The sequence below is a fragment of the Rhincodon typus genome, chromosome 8 (genome assembly GCF_021869965.1).
Source record: "Rhincodon typus isolate 14 chromosome 8, sRhiTyp1.1, whole genome shotgun sequence".
Classification (NCBI taxonomy): domain Eukaryota; kingdom Metazoa; phylum Chordata; class Chondrichthyes; order Orectolobiformes; family Rhincodontidae; genus Rhincodon; species Rhincodon typus.
In genome coordinates, this window is record NC_063339.1 from 24,370,440 (window position 1) to 24,393,849 (window position 23,410).

At 40.7% G+C, this 23,410-nt stretch overlaps 1 long non-coding RNA gene across 1 annotated transcript; it reads left to right on the plus strand.

Annotated features, from left to right (window-relative positions):
- The first annotated feature begins 10 nt into the window (after window positions 1–10).
- On the plus strand, window positions 11–22,684 carry LOC125483664. Its single transcript, XR_007262606.1, has 2 exons — window positions 11–1,503; window positions 21,747–22,684. It is a non-coding gene; the product is annotated as an uncharacterized LOC125483664 (long non-coding RNA).
- Window positions 22,685–23,410: the final 726 nt, after the last annotated feature.

Genomic DNA, 23,410 nt, shown 5'->3' on the forward strand with positions numbered 1-23,410 from the left:
TGCAGAGACAGCCACTTTCTATTCTTCTTCAATAGAGCCAACCAGGTCAGAGTGTGCTGGATGTAGAGTTGGCACGTGAACCACCCTTGTGTCCCAGTTCTTTTTTTAAAGAACTCCTGAGTCAAACTGACCCAGCAAAAACTTGCACAATGTTTTGTCTGAAGGGGAGAAGTGCTGTTAAGTGAACCAGTCCAACACCTACCTTTTGTGAGGATTCCTCCACTCTCCCCAACCCCCTAGCAGTATTGTGAATCAAGTTCAGTGAATATACATCTAGTTTTTATAAACTATTTTCCTTGGATCCAACAGTATGTTGAATGTCAAAATGAATATGACGACAGTTTGACTAACCCATTTAATCTCTTTTTACAGTATCCTTCAAGCCATGGATGCTGTGTGCCTACTGAGGAGTTAAGGAGGACTGGACAATAGGTTTCAAAATATTCCCTCCTTAATTTGGTTGGGATTATGGAGATTGAGAATAACTGTACCAATTTCTGTTTAATTCTAGTTTTAATTTGCTGTGGAAATATTCTCTCTCCTTTTTATCTCTCCACCAACCAACTCCTGGGATTTTTTGGTGTCTTTAATATTAATGGTTTATATTTTTTTAGATATTGATTTTTTTTGTATGAGTTTTTGAATCATGTGCTCAAATTGCCTTACTGACGCAGAGCTTTTATTTCTGTGCGATGATGCACTTTGTAACCGCAGAGATTTATCTTCCTTGAGTGCACTTGCTTTGTAAATTAATTATAAGGGACTGAGATGAAGGAAAATCACTAACTGTCACACTTGCCACTGAAAACACAACAATATTCAATTCAAAAAAATAAATAAATCTGTAAAGTCAAGTTTTCTACTTTCTCTATTTACTTAAAATGTATGTAAATCCAGATGATTTCTCAAATTTTCAGTGTTAAATCTAGGTGAAATGTTATAAACTTTGGTAGTACTTTCAAGCATACTTGCATGAACCTGTATGGAGCATTGTTTCAATCTGTTTAATTAATTTACCATAATCTAGATGAAAATACACATCTAATTAGTGGAAGGGGAAGTAATTTGAAGTTGCTTTCCCCACAATTCTGAGCAGCAGTTATTAACCTTCAACAACTAGGGCCATCTTTTGTTTATTTACCAATTAAGATCTCAGCCACATTTTAGATTTGCTAAAACTCCTAGCCTGCATTCTCAGTCAAACGAGGGTTTTTTTTTAAAAAATCTTGCATCTGAGTTTTTTGAGCGTTTTTCTGTTTTTATTTCTGAGAGCAGGGATGGCTTCTGCTTATTGGAAGTGTCAGTGGTGCAGTGTGTCACATCACCAGCTGAGAATACCAATTAACTGAGATGGAACATACTTTGGAGCCTCTACCATTACTATCTACAGCCACAGACCGTACCAGGTGCCTCGTGACATCAGCTTGGTCTCCCTGAGTGAACTGTAACTCACCACCACTGCTGATTGCTTTCTTGTCACCCTGTGTGTGTGCAGATGTCTAGGTGAGGAAATAGTTGAAATGGGTCATGATGCTTTCCATGAACTTAGGAAATTCAACTTCAGAAACAGCAGGCCATGGACAGGAGCAAATCTATGCACTGAAAGGACAAGTTGGCAGAGTGTGTAGCAGGTGGTTAGTATACTACTGTCAGTTTCGAGCCCTGATCAAAATTAATTCTTCACCCCACCCCCACCCGCCACCCACTCTGTTATAAGAACATGAGAAACAGGAGCAGGAGTAGGTCATCAGGCCCACTGACCTTGCTCCGCCATTCAATAAGATTATGGTTGGTCTTTTCATGGACTCAGCTCCACTTACCAGCCCGCTCACCATAACCCTTAATTCCCTTACTGTTCAAAAATGTATCTATTTTTGCTTTAAAAACGTTCAATGAGGTAGCTTCAACCGCTTCACTGGGCAGGGAATTCCACAGATTCACAACCCTTTGGGTGAAGAAGTTCCTCCTCAACTCAGTGCTAAATCTGCTCCCCCTTAGTTTGAGGCTATACCCCTTGGTTCTAGTCTCATCCACCAGTGGAAACAACCTCTCTGCTTCTATCTTATCTAGTCCCTTCATAATTTTCAATGCTTCTATAAAATCCCCTCTTATTCTTCTAAATTCCCTCGAGTGTAGTCCCCGTCTACTCAATGTTTCCTCATAAGCCAGCCCTGTCAACTCTGGAATCAATCTAGTGAACCTTCTCTGCACCCCCTCCAGTGCCAGTACATCCTTTCTCCAGAAAGTACACCAAAAGTTACGAAGAAACACTTGCATGAGGCAATAAATATATGGTGGTATATGTGGAGCTCGATTCAAATGAGAAGAAAATTAGAATGCAAGACCTCAGTTTGGGTTTTCATTCTCTTTTAATACAGTATTGTGAAGCCCTGAAACTATTCTTTAAGTAATCCATGAACTGTTCACAATAGATAGATCTGAGTGCCTAAAACTTACATGTTCAAAATGTTATCTAAACAATGATTTGTACCAGGTTCTGAGGGTTTATTTTTTGTTTTATTAATATCGTCACCGGTTTTCTGGCCCTATCTACACCTCTTGATAGTTCCACAGCGAATTGCTATTAATTGTGTTCCCATACCCTTTATAGTTTGCTAGACAGAATATTATAATGTTCAGACATCAGCTTGTATTAATGTCAGAAAATCTGGGGCTAGGTCCATTGTGCACTGTTTAGATTTAAGAAGAAAAGTTACTGTAGACAGTGCCGAATCTACAGCAGTTAAGCAAGGTATATGATAATTTACTAAGCAGATAGATGTTATTGAATGTTTTTAATTTAGTATCACAAAACCAAATTATAGATGCTGGAATAAAAACTGTTACTTTTAATGATAAAACTGGAATTCCAGGAATACATTCATTATAACTTTGAATAGAGGAAGAAAAAGCCAAAAAATGTTTTTTTTTTTACACAGAGGGTGATAGGTACCTGGAATGCATAGCCGGGTGAGGTGGTAGAAGCAGATACCATAGCAACATTTAAAAGGTAGATGGATTAGTTTAGCACAGCATCATGGTCAGCACAAACATGGCTGACCGAAGGGCCTGTTCCTGTACTGTACTGTACTATGTTTAAAATGTGAAGCTCTTGCTCAATTCCTTCTGCTCCATGTTGAAGAAGTCTGGAAAACATTTTTGTATATTTTAATCCTTTATTTCAAACCCACTTTCCTGAGCACCTTGTTTATTCTTCCTCTACGTCCATTTTCAGAATATAATGGTTGGATAGAATTGGCTGAGAAGCAACTCAGCTCAGTCCTAACTGCCTTGGAGCAGGTGATGGTGCTGAGTTGTGTTTTTGAACTGCACCTGTCCTTTGACATTTGAAGGTGGAAGACTGATGGTAGGTACACCCACAGTGCTGTTAGGGAGGATGCTACAGGATTTTGGCACAGAAACAGTGCATGAATGGAGATATAGTTCCATATCAGGATGGTGTGTGTGGCGTGGAGGTGAACTTGCAGGTGATGGGATCCCAAGCATCTTCTATCCTTGTTCTTCATGGTGGTAGAAGTCACAGTTGGCCAGTGCTGTCTGAGGAGCCTTGGTGAGTTCCTGCAGTGCATCTTGTAGCTGGTGGGTACACAATGCTGCCGCTGTGCATCAGTGCGTGAAGAGAGTGAGTGTTGGCAGTAGTGGATGGGGTACCCATTAATAGGTGTGTGAAGAGAGAGAGTCTGGTGAAGATAAATGTAGGTCCCCTACAGACAGAAATGGGGGAATGTATAATAGGGGACAAAGAAATGGCTGAGCAACTGAATACATGCTTTCGTTCTGTCATCGCAAAAAAGGGCACAAATCAGATACCAGAAATATTGGAGAATGCCAGATTTAGAGAGAGGGAAGAATTGAGGGAGATCAATATCAGCAGAGAAATGGTGCTGGAAATGTTGATGGGATTGAAGGTGGATAAATCCCCAGGACCTGATAATCTACATCCCAGTGTACTTAAGGAAGTGGTTCGAGAAATAGTGGATGCATTGGTGGTCATCTTCCAGGATTCTATAAACTCTGGAACAGTTCCTGCAGATTGGAGTGTAGCTAATGTCACTCCAATATTCAAAAAGGGAGGTAGAGAAAAACAGGGAATTAAAGACCAGTAAGCCTAACATCAGAAGTGGGGAAATTTTTGAAATCCATTATCAAGGACTTTATAGTGGAGCATTTGGAAAATAAGCAGCAGGATCAGACAGAGTCAACATGGATTTATGAATGGGAAATCATGCTTGACAAATCTGTTGGAATTCTAAGACGACGTAACTGGTCAAGTTGACAGGGCGAGCCAGTTGATGTGGCATATTTGGACTTATAGAAAGCATTTGACAAATTCCCGCACAAGAGATTATTGTGCAGGATTAAAGTGCATGGGATTATGGGAAGTGTATTGAGAGCGATAGAAAATTGGTTGGCAGAGAAGAAACAAAGAGAGGAATTAATGGGTCTTTTTCAAATTGGCAGGCAGTAGCTAGTGGGGTGCCACAGGGATTGGTGCTGGGACCCCAGCTATTCACAATGTATATTAATGGTTTGGATGAGGGAACAAACTATAACATCTCAAAGTTTGCAGATGATACCAAGTTGGGTAGGAGGATGAACTGTGACAAGAATGCAGTGATGCTTCAGCATGATCTTGACAGGTTGGGTGAGTGGGTAGATCAATGGCAGATGCAGTATAATTTGGATACATGTGAGGTTATTCACTTTTGAAAGCAAAAACCAGGCAGGCAGGTTATACTACGTGAATGGCTGTAAATTGGGAGAGGAGAGTGTGCAGCGGGACCTGGGTGTCCTTGTGCACCAGTCACTGAAGGTAAGCATGCAGGTGCAGCAGGTGGTAAAAAAGGCCAATGGTATGTTGGCCTTCATTGCGAGAGGTTTTGAGTATAGGAGCAGGGATGTGTTGTTGCAGTTATACAGGGCCTTGGTGAGGCCACACCTAGAATATTGTGTGCAGTTTTGGTCTCCTTTTCTGACGAAGGATGCTGTTGCTCTCGAGGGAGTGCAGCAAAGGTTTGCCAGGCAGATTTCAAGGATGGCGGGTCTGTCGTATGAGGAGGGATTGACTAGGTTGGGATTGTTTTTGCTAGAGGTCAGGCAAATGAGGGGGAATCTCATAGAGACTTAAAATTCTAACAGGACTGGACAGGGTAGATGCAGGAAGGATGTTCCTGATGGGTGGGTGTGTCCAAAACTAGGGGTCACTGTATGAAGATTCAGGGTAGACCATTTAGGAAAGAGATGAGGAGACATTTCTTCACCCAGGGAGTGGTGAGCCTGTGGAATGCATAACCACAGGAAGTAGTTGATGCCAAAACATTAAATGTATTCAAGAGGCAGCTAGATATAGCACTTGGGGCCAGTGGGATCAAAGGTTATGAGGAGAAAGCAGGATTAGGCTATTGAGTTGGATGATCAGCCATGATCGTGCTGAATGGTGCAGCAGGCACGAAGGGCCGAACAGTCTCCTCCTGCTCCTATGTTTTTAATAGTTAATTTCTAGCTTATTGGAAGCCTCATTCCAGCTCCTTGGCCATACTACCTTTTGTGGGCAGGCAGGTTAGTGGTTTTGGAGCTTGTGGATTGATGAAAGCCCTCTCGCTCTACCCCACCCCCACACCTATGCCCATCGCTTTGCACCTCAAGATTTGCTGATGGGCTACAGAAAGCTACCATGACATCTTTTTAAAATTGGTGAATGAACCATTTGAAAGACCAAACAGTTAATTCTCATTTCCTCTGCATGACTGAACTCTCCTTGTATTTGGCTTCAGAACATCTTGTTATAAAGCATAAATGATCTCATTTCACAAATGTAAATTGTAGATGGAAATTGATAAGGGACTTTTAGTCAGGAACATGCATTGTTTAATTTTTATAAAGAATTTGCATAAATACCTTGGGTAGCAATTACCTTATTTCATCCAAAGAAGACCACACAAATACAGGAGCAGAATTAGGCTATTTAGCCCTTTCGAGTCTGTTCTGCTCTTCAGTCATGGCTGATATGTTTCTCAACCTCATTCTCCCTGTAACCCTTGTTCCCTTTACTAATGAAGAAACTATCTGTCTTAAATAAGCACTCAATAACTTGACATCCACAGCTCCTGCATCAATGAGTTCCACCAATTCACTACTGTCTGGGTGAAGAAATTCTGCTCATCTTGGTTCTAAAGGGTCATCCTTCACTGTGAGGCCCTGCCCTCTGATTTTAGTCTGAACAGCTAGTGGAAATATCTTCCCCACATCCACTCTATCCAGACCTCTCAGTATTCTCTAAGTTTCAATGATATCACGCGTCAGCCTTCTAAACTCCAAGTACAGATCCAGAGACCACAACTGCATCTCAAATGACAAACCCTTCATTCCTGGGATCATTCTTGTAAACCTCCTCAGGACCCCCTCCTATGCCAACACATTCTTCCTTAGATAAGGGCCCAAAACTGCTCTCAGTATTCAAAAGTGGTCTGACCAGAGACTTAATTCAGCTGCAGCAGTGCATCTTTGCTCGTATATTCTAGCCTCTTGAATGCTAAGTTGCATTTGCCTTCCTAATTGACAGCTAAACCTGGATGTTAAGCTTATGAGAATCCTGAACTAGGACTCCCGTGTCCTTTTCTGCCTCAGATTTCCGAAGCCTTTCCCCATTTAGAAAGTAGAAGCATAGACTATACTTCCTACCAAAATGCATAATCTCTCAATTTCCCTCATTGTATTCCATCTGCCATTTCTTTGTCCACTCTCCTAGCCTGTCCAATTCTCGCTGCCTCCTGGCTTTCTCAACACGACCTGTCCTTCCACATATCTTTTGTTAAGTTTGCAGGTGACACAATGCTCTCAGTTCCATTATCCAGGTCATTAATCTATAGTGTGAATGATTGAAGTCCCAATATGGACTCCTGCAGAATTCCACTAGTCACTGGCTGCCATTCTGAAAAAGACCCCCGTATCCCTCTTCTTTGCCTTCTGCCAGTCAGCCAATCCATTATCGGTGCCAGTACCTTATCACTGAGACCATGTGCTCTTATTTAGCACCCTGCTGTGTGCCACCTTGTCAAAGGCCTTCTGCAAATTCAAATAGATCTCTTCTACTGGCTCTCCTTTGTCTAACTTGCTTGCTACCTCCTCAAAGAATTCTAACAGATTTGTCATGTATGACCTCTCCTAGGCAAATCCATGCTGACTCAACCTATTTTACCATGCATTTCCAAGCAGTCTGCAATTTCATCCTTAATAATGGACTCTTAAAATCTTACCAATGTCTGAGGTCCAGCTAACTGACTTATAGTTTCCTGTCTTCTGCCTCCCTCCCTTCTTAAACAGGACTGTTACATTAACCGTTTTCCACTCTGGCACTAATTCAGGCTCCAGTGATTCCTGAAAGATCACCACCAATCTCCTCTGCTCCCTCCTTCAGAACTTTGGGGTGTAGTCCATCTGGTCTGGGGTGATTTTTCCACCTTCAGACCTTTCCACCTTCAGACCTTTCAGCTTTCCCAGCACCTTCCCCTTAGAGATGGCCACAACACACACCTCTGCCCCTGACTCTCGAAGTTCTGGTATGCTACTGGTGTCTTCCACCATGAAGACTGATGCAAAGTACCTGTTCAGTTAATCTGCCATTTCGTTGCCTCATTTTCCAGTGGTTCAATATCCACTGTTGCCTCTCACTTTTACCTTTTTAGATATCTAAAAACTGTTGCAATCTTATTTTGTATTATTAGCTATCTTACTCTCATATAGTCTCCCCCCCTTATTGCTTTTTCAGTTATCCTCTGCTGGTTTTTAAAGATTTCCTAATTCTCTGGTTTTGCAGTAATCTTTACCACATTGTATGCTTTTTCTTTTACTTTTACACTGTTACTGATTTCCCTGGCCAGCCATGGTTCCCTCATCCTCCCCTTTGTATGTTTCTTCTACTACGGGATGAATTTCTTGGAAGAATTTTTTAAAAAAATGTTCCATCTTGTCTCTGCTGAAGTTCTTTGTTTTGTTTTCCTGGTCAGAGCAGGCTTCTCGGTGAACAAAACCAGAATCTGCTGTGCATTTATGTCTTTGAATTTGGAATGGACATACCTGAGACGATAATAAGATTTGTTGGATAGGGATTAAAAATTTAACCCAGTAAAGAATATTGTTTTATTCTTTTCCCATCTTGTAGCTTTTCTTTTAGTGTCGTAGAGTCATAGAGATATATAGCATGGAAACAGACCTTTCGTTCCAACTCATCCATGCCGACCAGATACCCTATATTAATCTAGTCCCATTTGACATTATTTGCCCCATATTCCTCTAAACCCTTCCTATTCATATACCCATCCAAGTGCCTTTTAAATGTTGTAATTGTCCCATCCTCAACCACTTCCTCTGGCAGTTCATTCCATACATGCACCAACCTCTGCGTAAAAATGTTGCCCCTTGGTTCCCTCTTAAATCTTTCCCCTCCCACCTTAAACCTATGTCCTCTAATTTTGGACTACACTACCCTGTGGAAAAGACTTCAGCTATTCACTCTATCCATGTCCCTCATGATTTTATAAACTTCTGAAAGGACATCCCTCAGCCTCTGACGTTCCAGGGAAAATAGCCCCAGCCTATTCAGCCTCTCCCAATAGCTCAAACTGTCCAACCCTGGCAACATCCTTGTAAATCTTTTCTGAACCCTCTCAAATTTCACAACATCCTTCCTATAGCAGGGAGACCAGAACTGAACACAGTTCAGAAATATATGATTTTATTTAAGCTGTAACTGACTCTTTCTCAGATTTCTACGATATTGGAAAATGATGTTTGCATCAAGAAGATTGAGTTAAAACAGTAGGTTGTAAATCATGAAGACTGCACTACATAACAGATGTATACTTTCCTATTACTTATAAATTTTCAGGAAGCATGTACCACAGTCAAGCTGGCAAGTGTCCATTTCTGGTAGTTTCAGAGGGTGAAACGTCAGGAAACAGAAATATCTGATGCCGATAAATTTCTGTAAATAGTGAACAGTTTCATGGATTTTTACTAACAACTGTTTTCAACTCTGTATAGTAAAGGAAAATCCCACCAACATTCATATTGCAAGTTTTTGAAGTTTCTGTTAATCGTAACATAATGCCATATAAGTGGTTGTAGTGGGGAATTTTAGGTGAAATTCAATGCCTTCCCCATAGTGAGTTTGGTGGGTGGGGGCATTGAAATTGGTAGGAGGGTTGTGGGTGGGCATCCTATTGACTTCCAGCCTCCACTAAAGTTAGGGCTTGTCATACGAGGAGCAGTTGAGGTCTCCAGGTTTGTACTCAATGGAATTTAGAAGGATGGGTTAGGGGTGGGGGGAGAGCGGGAAGTGAAATCTGATTAAAACTTACAAAATACTGGGAGGCCTGGATAGAGTGGACGTAGAGAAGATGTTTCCACTAGTAAGAGAGACGAGGACCTTAGGGCACAGCCTCAGAGTGAAGAGACAACCCTTTAGAACTGAGACGAGGTGAGAGTTCTGCAGCAAAAGGGTGGTTAATCTGTCGAACACATTGCCACAAAAGGCTATGGAGGCCAAGTTATTGACTGTAAGGGAATCAAGAGTTACCCAGAGAAGGCAGGAGAATGGCATTGAGAAATATGTCAGCCATGATCAAGTGGTGGAGTGAACTTGATGGGCTGAGTGGCCTAATTCTACTCCTATATCTTCTGTTCGTATGGTCTTATGGAATATTGTGAGCAGTTTTGGTCCTTTTATCTAAGGAAAGATGTACTGCCTGAGAAGCATCATTTGGTTGATGCTGGCATGGATAGATTTTTTTATGGAGGGCAGTTGAGAAGGTTGGGCCTGTACTCGTTGGATTTTGAGAGGTGATCTCATTGAAACATTCAAGATTCTTAGAGGACTTGAAAGGGTGGATGTTGTGAGGTTGTTTCCCCTTGCTAGGACCAGAAGGCAAAATCTCAGAATAAGCTGCTGCTCATCTGAGACTGTAATGAGGAGGAATTCCTTCTCTGAGACTAGCTAATTTATAGAATTCTTTACCACTGATGGCTTTTGAGGCTGGGTCTTTAAGTATATTCAAAGCTGTGATAGATTTTTATCAGGGAATTGAGACTTATGGGGAAAAGGCAGAAAAATGGAGTTGAGAGTTATCAGATCAGCTATGATCTAAATGAATGGCAGAACAAACATATTGGGCTGAATGGACTCTTCCTGCTCCTGCTCCTAATGGTCTTGTGAAATCTATGATCTGGCTCCATGTCAACTAACATTTGAACAGTAGGGTGATGACCTCAGCACTTGTGGTTAGGACTTGCTATTTTCCACATTCAAGGGAAGATTTTACTATTGTAGAAATATCATTTTTGGACTCCTGGTAAGATTATTGACTTCTGAAATTTGCATTTAAAAGTAATGCCGAGTGTTTGCACACTTTGGGTTTTGTGAAACTGAACTCTTACCACATGAAGACGTTTGCACCAGTAAATGAGAAGTTGGATTAAGTACTGCTAATCATGGGAGATCTAAAAATAGAATACTGAAATGATCTCGGTCTGTCTGTGGGAGTGTGGGAGTTACGTAGAATGGAGAGCCTGTGGCAAATGTGTTGTAGCACATTGTTGTAGTTGTGTATAATACTGCTTTTTGTCATTGTACACAGTGTGACTAAACAGCGTACTATTGAAATGAAAGTGAAAATCTTCATTGGCAAGTCACCTTTGTTATTTTATAATGAAATGTATTTTGATACTGCAAAGAATTTTTTTTCACGTTTGCAGCAGTTTGCCAGCAATCCACCTTCTCGTACAATATTGAGCTATCTAATTAGCACTGGTAGAGGATAAACCTCAGTTGAGTCTTAATGGGAAGAAACACTTGTCTCGTACAGGAAGATGTAGATTACTGCCTGATTCTGAACTTGACCTTGGTTGGTCTGTAACTCAGTGTTGTCACTGAGTTTGCCCCAATCAAACATTAGCAGATGATGATGGAACAATGAATCAAAGTTTATATGGTTCTGCCTGACAACTCCCTCAGTTAGTATGGACTAACAATTGCTGCTGGTCTGCTGACTCTTGGATGACTGTACCATTCCTGCTGAGGTTCATCATCCATATCAGTTGCCCTTGGTTCTCGTGTGGCAACTGTGGTGCATGGAACTGTCGGCTATAGTGAGTGACCTGCTTCTTGCAATATGACAGCTCCCTTTTACATAATTACTACTGTTCTGTGGAGTTACCTCTTTGCTACGTTAGAGAGTTGAGTCTTCAGTTTCCTTTCGGTCAGAAATTCTGATGGCAATAAACCACATTGCAGTGGGGTAGAATGGTAAAATAACAGGGCTGTTAAAAAGTCAATGTTTTTCTTCTTAGCTTCCCCCTTTGACTCTGGGTATCTCACTGAGCTGGTTACATGTTCAAATCCAGACAAATGTGTGAAACGGCGGACAAACATGGTAGTAAACTGTGTTTCGTTGTTGTTTAAGGCCAGATCAAAGAACCCATGCGTAAATGACCATTTCGTGCAAAACCCTGACAACAGCCTCTGTGATGGTGCTATGTAACTTATTTACCTCTATTCACTGTGGAAAAATGTCAACAGCAATGAGGTACGACCACCTATTAAAGTTCCCACTCTTTACCATGGCCTGGAAAGTAGTGGGGGCAATTGGCTCACACTGTTCAGGCCATGAACCGTGCAGGGTTCACAACATCTAGAAGTCCTCAATTGCCTTTGCAATCCCTGGCCACCTCACTAACTTGGCCAACTTTGGTTCTGCACTTGGTCATCTCCTCCATGACCCTGGTTTATCTTGGTGAGGATGTTGTCCTGAGTGAAGCTGGAATGACCAGCCTTCCATCAAACACCAGGAAGTCGAATATAATCATGGAATACTGTCATTGTTCAAAGTAGATCTTCACAGTTGACCCGCAGGGTTCTATCAACACAATAGTGATGAATGGCAATATTTTCTCAGTCTTTCTTTAGTTCTTGTTCGATTGATTGAGCCTGTTTTGGGTTGCTGGTCACTATATCACTGCCTTGTAAGTATACAATTCAGGTTTCACCAAGACATTTCTCTTGATGTGTTGTACGACTGTCAACAGGCACTCTGGAGAGCCTGGCATGATTTGTACGTTCTCTTGAATATCTTTGGTCTCGTAGGCGGACCTCATGGGGCAGAATCAGAACCTCTGTGTCTTGTGGAGGCGCCCTTGCCAATTTCTTTCTTACGCAAAAGGGAAACCAAGGTTTTATAGTATGTCTCTATCAAAATTTTCAGGTCAAAGATATAGAAATCTTGCATGCCCATGTGATCAAGAGAGCCTCATTTTCTATAAGTGTGCAGCTTTCTGCATGGCTGACAATGCCCAGCAGATGTGATGCACTACTTTTTGAAACGCATCTGATTGCTCCAGAGAAAGCCCAGTTCCTGTGCTTGTAGTTACAATCCTGTGGCTATGATAGTTGCAAAGAATGGATTGTTGGGCGCCTGGACATTTTTTGAAATCAGCGCGTCTTCGATCTTTTGCGAAGTGTCTTTTTGATGCGAGTCCTGGTGCTATCCTTGCATCTTCTTGCATAATTTCCTCAAGGATTCCATTGTTTCCAAGTGAAATGAAAATTTTTATCAACTGGTTTACCATACCTAGAAATCTTGGCCAATTATGATGATTTCAGAGTGGGAGATTCATCAACATTCTCTGTTTTTATGGGCCTGGCCTTATCCTATCTTTGCCAATAATATGTCCCAAGAAGTGAATAAATTCATTGGAAAATTTACACCTTCCTTTGAGAGGAAGCCATTTGACCTGCTGGCATTTTAAAACTTGATAATTTACACATATACCAATATGGCATCTCCTATACCTCGGTTTATAGTTGACGTATTTCTCAGGAAAATCTCTGAAATTGGAGTGATCGTAAATAGCAGTCTGCCAAAGAAAATTCACCCAAATGGAGTGATAAAATCAATCAAATGACGCTCATCAAATGACACCTCCCAGAATCCATCAGGTATTGTATTTTTTTTTGTTTGTTCATGGGATGAGGGCATATCTGGCTAGGCAGCATTTATTGCCCACCCCTAATTGCCCAGAGGGCAGTTCAGAGTCAACCACATTGCTGTGGGTCTGGAGTCACAAGTAGGCCAGACCAGGTAAGGATGGCAGTTTCCTTCCCTAAAGGGCATTTGTGAACCAGACGGGGTTTTCCGACAATCAACAATGGATTCACAGTCATCATTAGATTCTTGATTCCAGATATTTAATTGAATTCAAATTCCACCATCTGCTGTGGCAGGATTCGAACCAGGGTCCCCAGAACATTATCTGCATCTCTGGATTAACAGTTCAGCAATAATACCACTAGGTCATCGCTTCCCCTATTAATAGCAGGAGAGGAATAAACTATTGTCTTACACATGTAAGAAGGAAGGAGAGCACATCATTGTGGGGAGTGTAGGGTTGGGAGGGGTGGTTCTCTGCATGCATTGAGGTCGGCACCCCTCCAAGATGCCACCCACCTTGATGACAACAGTGTGGGATGGATTTTGGACCATGTGGAGGTGGTTATATGGGAGATGTGGTGTATGGGCATGCTGGCCTGCTGTCCCATGATGAAGTTTGCTGGCACCATCCTCTTTAATGATAGGAATCTTGCTTGGTCGAGTATGATACAGCAAAACAACTCCAGGTCTAACTCAAAGAATCTCTGAGAATTTATTGCATGTTAGTAACTAGTTATAGCTTACATTCATATGATAGATAGTGTTGGAGACTTCCAGGAGAACCAGATGTGAGCTCTTTCACGATCCTAAGCTGTTCTTCTACAACATCATCACAGGGGCTGGTGATTATGGCACTTCTCAATATTAAGCCTTTCAAACGTTTCAGGCCCATAGACAGCAGATTGAATCTGCCCTTAGACAGAGAGCTCACGTGAAAGAATTTAATTGAGTAGCTACTTCAAAGGTCAGCTAAGTCAACAATGTTGGATGTGGGTTGTGGTCACGTGAAGTCCAGACCAGGCCGGGACCACATGTTCCCTCCATAAAGGGCAGGAATCAGTGGTTTGATTCTTACAGCAATCCAACAGCAAAATTGGTGTGGCACAGTGGCCCAGTGGTTAGCACTGCTGCCTCACAGCACCAGCGACCTGGGTTCACTTCCAGCCTTGGGCAACTGTGCAGAGTTTGCACGTTCTTCCTGTGTCTGTGTAGGTTTCAACTGTGCTTTGGTTTCCACCCACAGTCCAAAGATGTATGGGTTAGGTGGATTGGCCATGCTAAGTTGTCCATAGAGTGCAGGCTAAGTGGGTAAACCATGGTAAATGTGGGGCGTATGGACATAGGGTAGGGGTCTAGGTCTGGGTAGGATGCTCTTCAGAGAGTTGGTGCAGATTCGATCGGCTGAATGGCCTCTTTCAGCACTGTAGGATTCAATGGACATGATCACTTGCTGACACAACTTTTTATTGCCAGGTTTCTAGAACAGAACTTTTAAAACCTCAAACTGTCATAAAATTTGAGCTCATTTTCTTAAATTTTAATGACTTAGTTGATATTAATCTTGAGAATAGTAGCATAACCAGCACACTTTTGAAAACCAAGTAAGTAACTTGTCCTTTCTGTTAGGCAGAAGGAAAAATAGGAGTGCTTGCTTTGTACTCTTAAACTCATTTGAATGGCAAAATAATAGCACATCACTGACACATGTTATTTACTGAAGTGAAAATTGCCCAGGATGTTCACAAAGATTAAGAAATGCAGCGCAAGTTATTTTTCTGTAGCTGCTTTAATCCTTCTGTATTCCTGATGTATTCCTTTTCTGTCATTTCTCTATTTTTCTCAATTCAGAAATCTCATTATTTAATGAAGTAAATTGTTGATCTCACTACAAAGTACACATCCCATCATCCGTAACATGACAATGTCAGCTTCAACTTCCAACAAGTTATGCTACATCTTTTTGAGCTGAAATTTCACCTGCGTATTTGCCAGGATCCTTTTTCTCAATATAATGTTTTGAATTTCCTGATTTTGCAGAGAAAATAGAATTGGAGGGAACACAGTATCAAACCACTGTTTTTCTACTTTCTTTGTTTATAGTTCAAATGAGATGGTAGGATGTAGGATTTATAGTCCCTGGCAGGCTGAGGGAAGTGGAACAGGAACTGTGCAGTCTGCATTTTCTTAATTCCACTGCTTTAGCACATTGAGTTAAGTATCGGCCAGTTATTAGTGATGAGCCAGCGGGAATACAAGCCAGTCAGCATCAGAGAGGGTTAGGGAGGACAACCGGTGGGAGAGGGGTTAAGGTGTGAACTGTGTGTTGTCCCCAGCCACTCATTAAAAGCTCTTTCATTTTGTATCATTAATTGCTACGTCAGTCTATAAAAATCTCAAAATAATGAAGCCTATTTATAGCAGCAAAAACTGCTGTTCTGTAGTCCTGTGGTCCCAATTGTGGGCATTTTCATTCAACCTTGTGCCATCTCCTTACACCTGGCCTAATTCCATTCCAATGCTGTTCACATGTGACCAGAGTAAAATGGAGTGGATAATGAAAAATTTCAATCGATTGGCTTTTTAACAAACTCACTTGCTTGAGAATATCTTTTCACAAGGAGTTGGTTTTCCTACTTTGGCATCTGTTTGCCTTTTGTATTACTGATGGGTTGATGTCGAAATGCTGACGCGATGATATCACGCCACTTATTATGTAAGATGTAGCTGATTTGTGGCTGTAAAATATAGGCTGAGAAGTTGGTTAAATAATTGATTAAAATATTTCAAAGAATTAAAATAAAAAATAAAGCTCCTCAACAGAATTTGCATGTACATTATTCAAATGGAAACATGGTGATTTACTGGTGAAGGTTAATAAATGGAAGAAAAAGTCACAAATGGTTTGGTCTTGGGAAAAAGAAGTGTTCCATTGAGTGTAAGAGCACTTCTGGATAGGAAGAAAAAGAAAAAATGTTCTTGTAATGCATTGGTAATGTCTCTACCTCTAGCCTGGTTTCAAATCCTGCCTGCTCTAGTGGGGTGTAATAGTATCTTTGAACAGATTGATTGAAAATATCAAAAGGAAAAAATGAGAGGGCTCTCGTGATGCAGTGGTAGTGTCCATATCTCTGCATCAGGAGGCCCAGGTTTGAGTCCCACCTGCTTCAGAGTTGCGACTTAACATCTCTGAACAGGTTGATTTTCTTATAAGAAAACATAAAGGGAAAAAAATGATTCAGCAATTGTACCATGGGATATAGTTTGATGATTTAACAGTAGAAGTGTTTAATTGGGAGTTAAGAATCCTGCTGCAGGTAGGGCAGGTAGTGGAAGCACTAGAAGAAGTGTATTGATTAAACTGGAAAAGAGAAATAATAAACAGGTGAATAGTGCATCAGTGCTGAGGGGCAGGTTACAGTGTATGGCCCAAATAAAAGTTCTATACGTGAATGCACAGAGTGGTAAAGAATAAATGAGCTCCAGGCACAAATTCAAATTGGAGATTACAATATAGTTGCCGTTACTGAGACATGGCTTCAGGATGATCAGGACTAGATATACCAGGTTATAAGGTTTACAAGGAAAATTGCAGATGTGGAAAAGTCTAACTGATTAGAAACGAAATTACTTCAATGGTGAGGGAGGATATAATAAAGGGAAAGCATTCAGTGGAGACCTTATGGGTGAAACTGAGGATCAGTAAAGAATGTAGAACTGTAATATGTGTCGTGTACAGACCCACTGATAGCTGTACTGAAGTGCTAGATTGTATAAATGCAGAAATTAGGCAAGTGTGTAGCAAAGTCTAGTATTAATGGGGAATTTTAACTTTAACATGGATTTGGAGAGCCAGATGGGCACCTGTCAGAAAGGTAGTGAATATCTAGAGTGTGCCTGAGATAGTTTCATACAGCAAGATGTCAGGCATAGTTTCATACAGCAATATGTCCTGGATGCAACAAGGGAACAAGCAATATTGGATTTAGTAATGAGTAACAAGCTGGATATAATTGGCGTCCTTATTGACATTTATCAAACAGTGATAACAACATGGCCGAGTTCAAAGTAGCATTTGAACGTGAAAAGCATGAATCAGCTACTAGAATTTTAGATTAGGTAAGGCTGATTTTAATAGGTGTGACAGAGACTTTCCTCAGTAAAGTGGGAAAATTTGCTAATGGCTAAAACAACTGAAGAATGTTGGAGGATGTTTAAAGAAATATTTAACACAATACAAAACAAGTTTATACACCCTGAGAGGGATAATTACCACTTCACAGAAAAAAAGCCATTGATGTTAAAGATGAAAAATTATCCTATGGAGGTGGTGTTAATAAGCTCTAACAGGACAATGACACATAAAGGAAAAACATTCTCTTCACTCCTCCAATATATGCCTCATTCACAAATTCAGAGCAGCAATACAAGTAGTACCTGGGAAAATGGTCTTTTTCCCACATCAGCTCATCTCTTGCCCTGTTTGGGTGATTAAATAACCAGTTGCAATTGCTGCATGGACACCACTCGATCTCAATCATCGCAAAGCCTTCTCACAGAGGAGGATTCAATGGAACTGTTGTGTTGGATCTGCCATCCGGTCCAAAATGAAACCCATTGTGTTAACCAACATCACAGCCCCATTCCTGCCCCCCATCCCCTCACACACACATACACACAAACCCCATCCTTTCCCAGTCTACTAAGTGTATTTATGGAGGTGGTTAAACCGGATTCTGCATTGAATTGAACATAAAAGTAAAAGGTTATTTGTTATACAGAGCATTTGTAACACCACATCTTGAATACCTCAGAACATAAGAACTGTGAGCAGGAGTAAACAATTCAGCTCCTTGAGCCTGCTCTGCCATTTAATAGAAATACAGTGGAACGCATCTTGGTCCAACTCTACTCTCCTGTCTGCTCACCATAAACTTCCAACCCGTTACTAATTAAAAATCTGTCTATCTCTTTAAATTTATTCAATCTCCCAGCATCCACTGCACTGTAGGGGAGTGAATTCCACAGAATCACGAACCATTTGAAAGAAGTAATTTCTCCTTACCTCTTTTAAATCAGCTACCCCTTAGCGTAAGACTATGACATCTCATTCTAGATTACCCCACAAAGAGAAATATCCTCTCTAATATCTTATATAACTCAACTAGATCTCCTCTCATTCTTTTAAACTCTAAATACCAAGACTGCTCAATCTCTCCATGTAAGACAAAGATTTCATAGAATCCCAACAGTGTGGAAATAGGCCCTTTTGCCCAACAAGTCCACACCAACCCTCGGAGCATCCCAGCCAGATCCATCCCCTTATAACCCACCTAATCTACACATCCCTGAACACTAGGGGCAATTCAGCATGGCCAATCCACCTATCCTGCACATCTTTGGACTGCGGGGGTAAACTGGCGCATACCCATGCAGACACAGGGAGAATGTGCAAACTGCGCACAGACAGTTGCCCAAGGGTGGAATTGAACCCAGGTCCCTGGTGTTGTGAGGCAGCTGTGCTAACCACTGAGCCACTTTTGGTCTCCTTGTTTACAATGGCTGTAAATGTACTGAAAGAGTTCAGAGATGGTTTACTAGATTGATAACTGGAGAGAGTACGTATCTTAGGATAGGTTGGACAGGCTGTGTTTATTTCCATTGGACTTTCAGAAGATTGAGGGGTGATTATTTGAGATGTTTAAGATCCTGAATGGTTTTGACAAGGTGGAGGTAGAGAGGTTATTTCCTCTTTTGTGTCAGTTCAGAGTCAGGGTGCACGGTTTTAAATTAGGGCTTGCCCTTTCAAGATAGAGATGAGGAGATTGATATTTTTCTCTCTCAGACGGTTATGTGACTTTGAAATTCTGTATCAGAAGCTGGTGAAGATGGGGCCATTGAATATTTTTAAGGCAGAGGTGGATAGATTCTAGTTTGGGAAAGGAATCAAAGGCTATTAGGGATGGATGGGATTAAAGAACTCAAAACACAAACAGGTCTGCCATGATCTTATTGTATATTGGAGCAGTTACAAAGTGTTGATTGGTCTCCCTCTATATCTGTTTCATATATTTGTAATAACAATGGTAGAACCCTGTCTAATTTCCTACTTGGAAGATTGTACTGAAAGAGATGGCATTACCAGATTCCTTACTAAAACACATTTGATAAACGGATACTGTCATGTTTCTTTAACACCCAGGGTTAAAGAGTTATCAGGAAGCTGGAAGAACACAGAAAACCGGGCAGCATCTGGAGGAAAGGAGCAATCAACGTCCTGAAGAAGGGTTATAGCCAAAACATTGACTACTTCTTTCCTCCAGATACTGCCCGGCCTGCTGTGTTCTTCCAGCCTCCTGTTTGTCTACCTTGGATTCCGCATCTGCAGTTTTTTTTTGTCTCTTAAAGAGCTATCAGCCTTTGTCATATCATTTTCCAATCTCAAGCAATCCCATTCAGGCTAAAAATTACCGAATCACAGGTATGTTACAGCACAGAAGGAGACCATTCAGTACACTGGCTCTCCAATGAGCATTATGTGCCATTCTCCTGCCATTTTCCCATGCCCTTACAAATTATTCTGTTCAATCAATCTGAAAGACTGAATTGACTCTCCTCCACTACAATTCCATGGCATTTCAAAGCTGAACCACTCATTGTCTGAAAAGTTTTTCTTTCTCTCATATCATATTTCCTACATTTGCAAATTTACTTTAAAACTGTGCCCTTTTGTCCTTGATCATTTAACAAGTGGAAACAATTTTTCCCTATCTACTGTATCTAGATTTCTCATGATTCTGAAAGCTACTGTCAGATTACTTGTCAGCTGCCTTCTTTCCCACAAGAACAGTTCCAAACCTCTCCGATCTGCTCTCATAACTGAAGTTTCTCATCCCTGTAACCATTCTTGTAAACCTCTTCTGAATTGTCTCCATTGCATTCATATCTTTCTTATTGTGCAGTGCCCAGAATTGTATACAGTACTCCAGCTGAGATCTAACAACTGCCTTGTGTAAGTTTAGCATAACCTTCTTGCTGTATAACTCTGTGTTCCTGTTAATAAAACCAAGGATACTGTGTGCTTTATTAACTGTTTTCTCTACCTGTTCTGTCACTTTCAATTATCTGTACACAAATACAGGTGTGCTTCTGCACACTTTCAACTATTGTACCCCATTTTTATAATGTCTCTCCACATTCTTCCTACAAAACACACCACCTCATGTTTTTCTGCATTGAATTTCATCTGCCACTATCAGACCACTTGACCAATTTGCTAGGTTCTTTTGGAATTCTACATTGTCCTCCTTACAAAGCTTCCAAGTCTTGTATCATCTGCGATTTTGAACTTGTCTCTTGCACTCCAAGATCTGGATTATTAATATATGTCAAAAAAGCAAGGTTCCCAATACTGACCTTTGGGAACTCCACCACAAGCCTTTGTCCTGAAAGTATCTATTGATTATTACTCTGTTTCCAATTACTCAGCCATTTTATATCCCCTTTATTCTATGAGCTTTAAATATTCTCATAGCTTTGTTGTGTAGCACTGTATTGAAGCCCTTTTGAAAGTCCTTGTAAATACATCAACAGCAATACCCTCATTGATTCTTTTTGCTACTTCTTCAAAAAACACCAGCATGTTCCCAGAGACAGATGAATCTAGTGGTAGTCAGTATTCCTAATTGTGCAATAGAGATAACAAGGTGTAGAGCTGGAGGAACACAGCAGGCCAGGCAGCATCAGAGGAGCAGGAAAGCTGATGTTTCGGGTCTGGACCCTTCTTCAGAAATGGGGGCGGGGAAGGAGACTCTGGAGTAAATAGAGAGAGGGGGGAGGCAGTGATGGAGGGTGGATAAAGGAGCAGATAAGTGGAGAAATTTATTTTATTAATGCATTGATATACCATGATACTTGTGAGGACCTCTTGGAACAACTAGGAGCTTTGCTGAAGAAATTACAATTGGGTGACTTGGTGATAAAACTTGCCAAAAGTGAATTTGCAAAGATGGGAGTAAAATACTGAGTGTAAAAACAAAAGCACAAACTTTTATGTTCCCTTCCCTTAAATGGAAAATATTGAGATTTTTGGGAATGTGTGGGTTTTATTGAAAGCTTGTACCAAATTTTTCAGCACCGTGATTGCTCCACTGATGATTTTCTCCCAAAAGAAAGCCAAAGTAATGTGGTTACAGAAATGCAAGCCACCTTTTGAGAAGTTGAAAGCTATTATGATCAATGAACCAGTGCAGTCACAACTAGATTAAAGTAAACCCTTCAAGGTGTCAGTTGATGTTAGTGACTTTGGAGTAGAAGCAATTCTGTTTCAAGCTAAGTTGACACAAAAAGCAATACACTATCATGGAAAAATATTTTGAAGTTTATGTCTGTCATGGCATCAGTGAGACATTGGTACTGCACACAAACCCCTAGCCTTCGTGGGAAAAAATGGACCAAAATATTGGACTATTTTGATAGGATCTTTTCAAGACCTTTTTAAGTCTTTAACACTTAATAAAGATTGTCCACATTGTGAGAAAAATCAATGTAATTGCCAATGCTTTATCAGGTATGTCACCCTGTCAAATTGTCAAATTGTTTAAGTACTAAGAAGATATCAATGATAAATATGTGTTAATGGAAAGATTGAATGAGAATGTGTGCGGATGTGTCTTAACTTTTAAAAATAATTTTGGTTCACACTTTACAATGAAACAATTTAAAAACAATGTTTATTTTTTCCAGGAATGCAAGAGTTACAGAGCTGCTTCATATTTAATATTGTTGGGAGGAGGACTTAAGTTTTGATGATAAAGGAAAACAGCTTTACTTGGTGTCCTGTGGAAATAACTGTGGTTGTTTGATAAAAGAGCTCATTGAAAGTTCACTGTGGACATCAGAGAATTTTTTAACAAGACTTCCCGGGAACCACATGATTGGTGGTAACTGGAGAATCTGAGATAACAAGGTGCAGAGCTGGATGAACACAGCAGGCCAAGCAGCATCAGAGGAACAGGAAGGCTGACGGTTCGGGCCTAGGCTTGGCCTGCTGTGTTTATCCAGCTCTGCACCTTGTTATCTCTGATGGGTGGTAACTGCTTGTTTTGCTGCAGTCCACGCTGGGGCTGTTTTGAACAGTAACTGGTTTCAAGACATACTTATTTTCTTTGGTTCAATTGGAGGAAAGCCTACAAAAAGCAAACTGAATTGGAGGGAAGCCTGAAAAGACCACGCTGCCCAGATGATCTCTTTCTTCCTTTTTTGAAGAGAAAATAATGAGTTCAGGATGAAAACCATTTGTTCTTTTGAAAGAGTGATTGAAGGAACAGCTCAAGATTTTATTTGCTGAACAAACAGTCTGCAAGAGTTCAGAGATAACATTGTGTTTAATGATTTGACCACAATACCAGAAGATCAGACTCTGGGACATTCTGTGCTTTATCCCTCTGCCTTCAAGAATAACTCTTTGGCCAAACTGATTTGTTTTTCCATAAAGTTAAGCTCTACAGAGATTGTTCCTTTTCCTAGAGCTATGTGCATGGGTATGTATGTGTGTCAGTAGATGTGTGTCTGGGAGAGTGTTTGTGGATATGATTTGGAGATATTTAGAAGAATATACTTCAACATTACTGACTGTGTTAACCAACCATTCGATAATAAACCAATATCTGTGTTTTAAGTAATCTAATTAATAGATCTTCTTGTTTAAAACCTGGTATAGATAAGGTATTTAATTAGTCTTCTTTGTAATTAGAGAATTTTTTTATGCTATGATTTGTTGACTAGTGGGTCTAAAGCGACAGGGCACACCTCCAGCTTCAGTCATAGCAATTGTTCTTCAGCTTCTGCCATCATCCAGTGTGTTTGCCTTAATTCATATTTTGTTCTGTGTAAATTTTTCTTTTAAACTTGTCTTCCTGATTGACTATCTGTGAGAATTATTTAACTGGACATCAATTCTTTAACTGTATTGGTGGCTTGGACATTGCTGTAGCTCAATGTCAGAATCCCCAGTGCGAAATGCTACAATCCACTGAAAGGCGAACGAGGTAAGGGGTTTCACCACAGAGGTCACTGTATCTCTCAACGAGGCTTCCTTTGAGGTCAGTGGCTAGACCCTTTGCTTCGTCGCTGAGGGCAAATCCAGGACATGACTCAGCCTGAAAGAAAAACACAGAAAACAACACAACAGTCAATAGAAAACCCAAGTATATCTTTACATATTGTTCCTTCTCAACCTGCTCCCAAAACTGAGTGCCAGCAGTGTGTTCACCACTGATTGTGCTAGTTTCAGGGCATGATTACTGATATGAAATTGATCATTCCTGAGCACACCATGATATCTGAAGTCTATATTTGGGTTGTGCTATTCGCCCTTCCCTCTTTCCTCCTACTCCTCACTTGTCAAA